Genomic DNA, 8,039 nt, shown 5'->3' with positions numbered 1-8,039 from the left:
ATGTGCCAGGACGGGGCCCTGAGGCTCAGCCTGATTTGCCACCTGTGTCTTTGACACTGTGAGAACACCTGTCATTGGGCCTTTCTCTGTAGGTGCTTTGCAAACTGGTTCTTGCAGTAGTGTCCTTGCAGCCAGGTACTTACGCAAAGTCCATTGCACTATTTTTGGGAGCCAAATGACAGAGTGACTGCTGCCAGCATCGCTTGCTCATTTGCAAGATTTCAAGTGGGCTAAAAATGAAAATATAGTGTTCTCTAGGGCTTTGGTTAAACCTCATAAGTGTTAATCTTAAGTGCTTTCTCTGTATTGTTCATGTGCAGATGTTCTGTCTTAACTTTTTTCTTGTGTTTTTTTTATTATTTCACATTCCTTTTCCACACCCATTTCACCCTGTAACATGCACTCTACAACATGCCAAGCCTGAGTACTTCAAGTGTATTTAAATGCAGTGCATATTCACTGTCTTTTTGAGTCAGCTGTGTTGTTGCAGTGTAAGGGAGAAGTGCTATTGATTCTCTTTGGGCTGCATGTTTATGCAGAGGTGAGAAACCCATCAGCATCGCTTAAACACTTAAAAATGCAGGCAGAGTAATAGCTGTACCTCCTGTTCCCCCACTGTGCTAAGGGTTGCAGCTGACTTTTGTGTGCTTGACGTTTCCTCTTATGCATGTGGAGGCTTTACCTTCTGGGTGAGCCCTTTGCCTCTGAACATTTATGGTTCTTATATTTTCAGTGGCGTTCATCATGCATGAAATAGTGAAATTTAAAAACTAGCTCACAAAGTCAGACACAGACTATATGCTCTTTTGATGAATCCAAGAAGATTTTGCTAGGTGTTAATGCAGCCTTGGGCAACTAGTGAGGTGTGTTCGTTGACCATGTTATCCCCAAATTTCAAACCACACTGAGATTATGCAGTGGGCTGGAATGAAGCTCTGCTCTCCCTCTCTGCTGTTTCTTGCTGATGGCTGGTGAAGCACTCTGCTGACCCACCTGCTTCAACAGTCTGCAGTTTTTACAGTTCTTTCATCTTTCTCCTTTGCTTTCCAAAAGTGGGTGGATGAAAAATGGGAACAGTGAGTATTGACCATGTCCATATCCAGTAGCATTGATGTCTTACAGTGATTTATTTTGCCATGATTGAAATTGGTGGGAACTTTGATATCAATTTGGAGAGCAAGATCTGTAAATTACTTGGCTTTTGAAGTGTTTTGCATAGGAATCATACAGGATTGTAGTTGAGAGAGTGCTGTGTATCATATTCCTTTTCCCCTCTAGCAATACCTTTTTATTCCTTTTGAAGAGTTTTGCCTGGTATCCAGTAAAGTTTGCTGTATAAATGGCAGTGTAACAACTTATGTGTACAGCTTTATGTCAGACTGCACTACCTAGTGATTTAATTCCAAGGCCATCCATGATAATTTGAATATGCATAATGCTGTGCAGAAAAAGAGATGTTTCCTGCATAGAAATGTACAATTTAAAAAGAAAACAGGAAAACAAGATTAGGTAGGGTAGGTGAGGCCAATCTGATTATTTGCTCAGTTCTGAGACTAATGCACATGTTATGTGTGAAGGATGTTTTACTTAAAATGTTTTTGTACACGCATGTGAAAGAAATATGTAACTTTGTGTTTATATGGAACAAAATTGCTTAGAAATATTTCAGGGTTGGATTCTTTTTTTCCTTGCTCTCCTGGAGAGAGTTGCTTTGTAATTTCTAATAAAATGATTCAGAAATAAAAATTCGAAAGATGTTGTGTGTGTTTTTTGGTTTTGGAGAATGGTGATGTGAACACGAAAGCTGGTCTTGGGGTTCTGTTTACCTTTATGTGGGATCGGGAGGAGACATTTTACAGGCCTGAGTAAGGTACTGGGATGATGTATCACAGCCAGGAAGACAAGAAATGTTATTCAAGGATGTGGCCCAGGGAAAATGGAAGTCTTATTTTGCACAGGTGCCAGTGCTAGTGAGCCCCTGAAGTGATATTAGAACCACAGTGCTACTATTGGTATTCATCCAGCATAAGCAAGTGCTGTTTCTGGGGCAACTACTTATATACACTTCCACTACTTATATTAACAGACTACCTAGGAGCCCTGCTCCAAGCCGTGTGCTTTGCTCTTTTATGTGCCGGTCTACTTATTTTACATTCTGCTTTTTTTTTTTTTTTCTTTAGACTGCAGTGAATGAAACACAGTGTGCTTTCCCCTCTGCTCTGTCATGGCAGGGCTGAGCAAGGAGGTTTGAAGCTTGCTAGCCCTGCTAAGCAATTGCGAATAGCACACCCTGAATTAGGATATTGGCCGGAGAGGAAATAATGCTCGCTTCCCATCCCGCCTGTGCTTCAGCGCAGTCCCGCACAGCTGAATTGATGTCCCGGGGCTGCCAGGACCTGGAGGCAGAGGACAGCAATGCCCCCTTCGCACTGCTGCCCACCAGGTCAAAGCCCGAGCCCTGGGATCGCTCTGCTCCAGCAGCCGGGTGGGAGCCTGGGGATCCCGACACCGGCCCGGATGGCAGCCTGGGGAGCAGCCTGTGGGTCCCGCACCGCGGCCGTGCCCCGGCCGCTGCCGAGGGCGGCCCGTGTGCGCTGCGGGCGCGGCGGTGGCCGCGGGGCGGTGCTGCCCGCTCGCCGCTTGGGGCTACGGCCGGGGGCGGCCGCTTGCGCTGCAGCCGCAGCCTCTGCGCTCCCCCAAACCCCAAACTCCAAACCCTGCCGTTCTCGCCGCCTCTTTTATATTGGAGATTAGAATCGTCTCTCGTTGCTATGGAAACGCTGCTTGAGAGACGTCGACCTCATTATGAGTTGGGATGAAAAGTCCTTAGGGGTGGGCTCGGCACCTTTGCAGTGGGGAGAGTGGGGCTGGGGGATCTGTGGCAGGGGCACCGCTGCTTTTGCAGGGATCCTCAGTGGTTTGCAGAGCTTGTCAGTGTTTCCCATCAGGCCAGAAACAGCCCCTGCTCCTGGACCATTTCCCTTGGGAATCGGCTCAAGAGTCGTGGCAGCATCGCTTGTGCACCTGGACTGCAGGTGCCCTCGCTTCGGCGTGCGTGGAGGCTGTCACTGCAGTAGGCAGCAGTGAGCTGCATGAAAGGCTTGGGTGTTGGGAGGGGCCTTTGCCTCTGGTGCCTGTCAGGGCCCTGGCATACACTCTGTGTGCTTTTCCCTCAAATCTGGGCTGCCACCTCTGGCCCAAACTGTCCCTGGAGATGTGCCTCACGGTCAGCATTGTGCCCATCCAAACATCCTGCTGCCTCTGCTCATCCTTGCCACCCAGATTTGTCTCATCCCTCCCCTGACCTTTAATGCTCATTTTCATCTTGGACTCCTGACAGCATTGCTGTGCCCTCTCTGCCCACCTTCTTGTGGTAATTACTGCTGCCCATCTTGAGTTGCAAACACACTTAGGAAGCAACTTTTATCCTCGAGTGAAAAAAACTCCAAACTATTAAGATTATTCATCTGAGTTTTCGGCAAAATTTTCTTTCTCTTGGTGGAGGAAAGGAAATTGGAAGCTGATGGCTCTTCTCAGTTATTCCATCTTGTTGCTGTTGGACAAACTGCCTGGCATGGAGGGTGTGCTGGATTCCAGCTCTGGTGTAAACTCCTCCATCCCTTCAGGCTGAAGTGGGGGGACAGGCAGAACTTGCACAGCAGGAGAAGGTGAGGCAGGGGCTCTGCAGCAGCCAGGGCTGAGCGTGGCCTGTGCTCTGGGGTGGGGTCTGTGTTACCCTGCCGTGTCAAAGCTGGCATTTGTTAAAACGTAACCACATGAAAGATTTTGTGAACTACAATTTCTCAGCCTTTCTGGGCATCAATTTCAGAGTATTTGGAGAAAGTTGGAAAAATGATAGTATTTGCCAGTACTAAAACCAAGAAAAATGGGCCCTTTTTTTTGTATTTGCCAATACTAAAACCAAGAAAAATGGGCCCTTTTTTTTCCTTGTTGGTGAGTTTGGGGACTCTTCTCTTTCTCTTCTCTTCTCTTCTCTTCTCTTCTCTTCTCTTCTCTTCTCTTCTCTTCTCTTCTCTTCTCTTCTCTTCTCTTCTCTTCTCTTCTCTTCTCTTCTCTTCTCTCTCTCTCTCTCCTCTCCTCTCCTCTCCTCTCTCTCCTCTCTCTCCTTCCTCTCCTCTCCTCTCCTCTCCTCTCCTCTCCTCTCCTCTCCTCTCCTCTCCTCTCCTCTCCTCTCCTCTCTTCTCCTCTCCTCTCCTCTCCTCTCTCCTCTCCTCTCCTCTCCTCTCCTCTCCTCTCCTCTCTCCTCTTCTCTTCCTCCCCTCCCTCTCTCCTCTCTTTTCTCTCCCCTCTCCTCTCCCCCTTTTCATTTTCCAGTCATGGAACTGCCACAATGTTGGTTTTGGTGTTCTTGATTTTGCTGGAGGAGCTTCAGTGTGCTTGGTGAATGTGACATTGGTGCTGCTGCAGCAGCTCCTCTGAAGACAGTGATGCTGAATGTTTTGTCAAACCTTTCTTTTTCATCTGCAATGCCCAGTAGGGAATAGACTTAGATGAATGTAACCAGACCAGTTTGACACTCTCCATCTTTCCCTCTTGACAGTCTCTTGACTCTTGTAATTCCATAATTTTGCTATTATTTGAGTCTATACAAACTCTTGTATTGTACAGCACTCCTGGATTTCTCTAGTGAAGAAAGGAAACAAGGAAGCCAATTGCTGGTAACTCTGAATGCCTAAAGAAAATTACATGAACCAATTCTAATCTAAAAAGCTGTAGTGTATAAAAACGGTCTGAGTCTTCCTTCTATAGTCTAAAGAAACAAAACCACACCTCCACTTCCCTGCTTCTTTGATGGCCACATTGAAAGCAAATTAGTTGCATTTATATTGTGATATCTGAATTAAATTTGTCTGATATGGCTGAGATGTCACAGCCCTATTAACTACAGGTGCTCTATAATACAGTGCCTTTTTACACAGGCAGGTAGGATAAAATAAAATACAATTCTTTGTCTACTGAAGGGATTTTTTCTATGGGAGACAGTGAGCAAGCCAGCTACATCTCAGTATAACCAAATCTTTCACAATGACTTTAAAGGAAGCAGAGAAATTAAATAACTAGAGACACTGTCCTTCATGTATTCATCTCCTCTAGCCCAAAGCTCAGAGACCTTCCTACACTCATTTCTAGTCTTTAAAAAAATTAGCATTTCACAAAAAAACAGCAGAGCTCTACAGCTCTCAGCAGTGATTTCTGTTGCTGTGTTTTGTCATTCTATTTGCATGCTCAGTTTTGATAAATTATGTTCTTGGGTTGATTCCAAAATGTATTTCTGTAATGAATGAATGAATGTACATCTCACTATGGGGCATCTAATAAGATACCTTCTAAGATCCCTATCTTGTGAGGTGCTTAATTATACAGAATCATCCTAGAAAATGCTAACTGATGTCTGGGTCCTAAAGCAAGTGTGAATGAAAGATATCTGATCTTGAAATTGTGGGCTAGAAAGGAGATTGTGGGCCAGCTTGTGGGCTGCCACGGACCCTTATGCAGAGACAGTGCTTTTGCTGTTTTATAAATACTTCATGAGTGTGACATCTTCCACAGTAGTAGAAACAACTGTGGAAGATGTCACACTGTTTCTTCCACAGCAGTTTCAGAAACTACAGACACAGACTTCAGTGCTGTTTGTGGGAGTTCCTAGGTGGTTTTAATGAGGCACAGAGGTAATTTTGCAGAGTCATGCTGCAAGTAGATGTACCTGTGAGCGCCAGTGTGGGGCTGTGAAAGAACTGGTTTCTTTTTGGAGTGGCAGATAGAAGAGAAAGTGACAGTCTGTGCAGAAAATCTGTGTGCAGCCTCCTCATGGGGAGAAAACATGAGCTCTTGGAGCATCTACTGAAAATTCATAGAGGTTGAAGGATTTAAAAGTGAAAGGAAAAGCAGAAAAGAGAGAAAGATGAAACAAATTGTTCTAGAAACTGCAAAAGTTAAAAACTGCAAGTCTTGATTCTGCCCTCTCCCTCTGCCTGGAATCCCTCTGCATCCATGAGATGTCAGTGATTCAGACTGACGTAGGGAAAGCTGAAGAGATAGAGAGGGCAGTATATGAGGGCAGGCATTTAGGATTTACTGAATTAGTTGGTATTTGTATATGCATTTATGAAGGCAGAGATATACAGAGCAGTTCTATATGTTGCCATCATATAATTTACAGCTCCCAAGGATTATGAGTAGTTCCTGTGCCACTTCTGTCATCATCTTGTGAGATGTGTGACCTGAGGAGTTGTGGGTGCTTGAGATAACCATGAAGTGCTCCTAGTGTGTCATCTAGCAATTCAGATAAGAATGTCTGTGATTTTAAGTGCATGAAGAACAGGGTGTGGATGTGCTTTGAATTATGCCTATACCTCAATGCTTTGCTGAATAAGAGCAGCACAGCAGAATAATGAGCAAAATTTAAAAAAACCCAAAAACCAAAATTACCAAACTAAAACTACTTATTTGGCTATATTTAGGTCAGGATCTGCAGTTCATTTCTCTGGACACCTGATGCCTCTAGCTAACTGGCATGACTGGGCTGCTCCAGAAATGATATTTTATTCCACTGATCTGACAGCACCCATCGTTTTCTTATGCACAAATGTCCATATCACTAAATCACCTCTGCCATTGTTAGTGCTAATTGGCTCCCTGACTGTAACCTCAGAGGAGCTTGATAAGCCTGAACGGAAGCTAAAGGCCTGTCTCCCCACACAGTGGCACGGGGACAACCTGTGAATATATAACAGCCTCTGCTTTCACATCATGCTCCCTGGTCTCCCTGCAGAGAGGCTTTCAAAAGCCAGGGCTATCGCCCTCACCATTTTCTGTCAGGACTGAGTTTGCCCACACAGAAGTTGAAGCATGCTAGCCACTGGTAAATGTTTGCTTTCCATCATATTTTCCTGCTCGTGGGTGCCTGTGTGTGCAGTCGAGTGTGCTGGGCAGGCTCCAGATCCTGGTAAACAAGAGAGACAAAACGGGGACGTGAGCAGAGTGGGAATGCAGATGGGTGTTGGCATGAGGTCAGGTGCTGTTACAAAACACCACCCTTCATTTAGGCTGTGTCATGCTTTCTGATGTGTCATATCTTATGATGGATTAGACAAAGCTAGCAATTTTTTGGCAGGCTGAATAAAGCTTATGCAAGAGTAGATCTTTTTAGTAAAATTTCCCTTTCAGAACCCTTCTGAGAAATCCTGAATTGTCCTGGAAATTCCGCTCTACATGTAGAAGTTCAGTGTGTAATCCTGAACAGAGCATGAGTTTTGAACAGTAATTCTTGAGGAAAATAATTTTTTTATCCTTTTCCAAAAGGAGTGATGAGTGGATGGAGTCTCCTATTAATGGAAGAAGAGAAAGGGAGAAAGGGAGTGGCAGAGCTGACATCTGTAGTTCCTGCATCTGAATTGGATTCTGTCATTTATTTTATATAACCAGAAAATCTTCTTTTGAGAAAGGAGAAATGGAGGAGGCTGTGGAGAATGGAAGAATCATGATTTTGTTCCAAGGAAAGTGAAGGAGGAAAACCAAAATTCTGCCAACAGAAAAATGGTGTTCTTTGTCCTCTGTCACTTTCATTGCCATCCCAGCTAGTACAGTGGAATCCCAAAGGGAAAGAGAAGTAACCAGAAGGTACAGAAGTATTTTCATATGTTTTCAAAGCATGTTGCCAGTCAAAGCTATTTACATTCTCTCTTTATCTTGTCAGATGTAGGCCTTGACGGTTTTCTTGTCTTTTTGCTCTCAATGTGTGTGGGTGAATTGTGGCATCCTCTGTGCTCCCCTCCATCTTCTTTAAGGTCTCTGCTTGATTTCCCAGTGAGATGCACATAGATTTTCTATTTGGCAAAATGTGGCATCACTATTCCACACTCCACTCTAAATCTTATGTGTCAGTCTCCTTCCAGCTTTGCAGGTTTTGTTTGCATAAATGAGGGGATTGCAACAAAAAGAATCTGGATTGGCAGCTCTGAAGACTTTAATCCTCTTTTCATCCACAGAGCAAAAATAATGCAACAGCAGTGTGACCG

This window comes from Zonotrichia leucophrys, chromosome 3 (genome assembly GCF_028769735.1).
Source record: "Zonotrichia leucophrys gambelii isolate GWCS_2022_RI chromosome 3, RI_Zleu_2.0, whole genome shotgun sequence".
NCBI lineage: Eukaryota > Metazoa > Chordata > Aves > Passeriformes > Passerellidae > Zonotrichia > Zonotrichia leucophrys.
The sequence above is the reverse complement of the archived record's forward strand: the minus strand, read 5'-3'. Positions refer to the sequence as shown.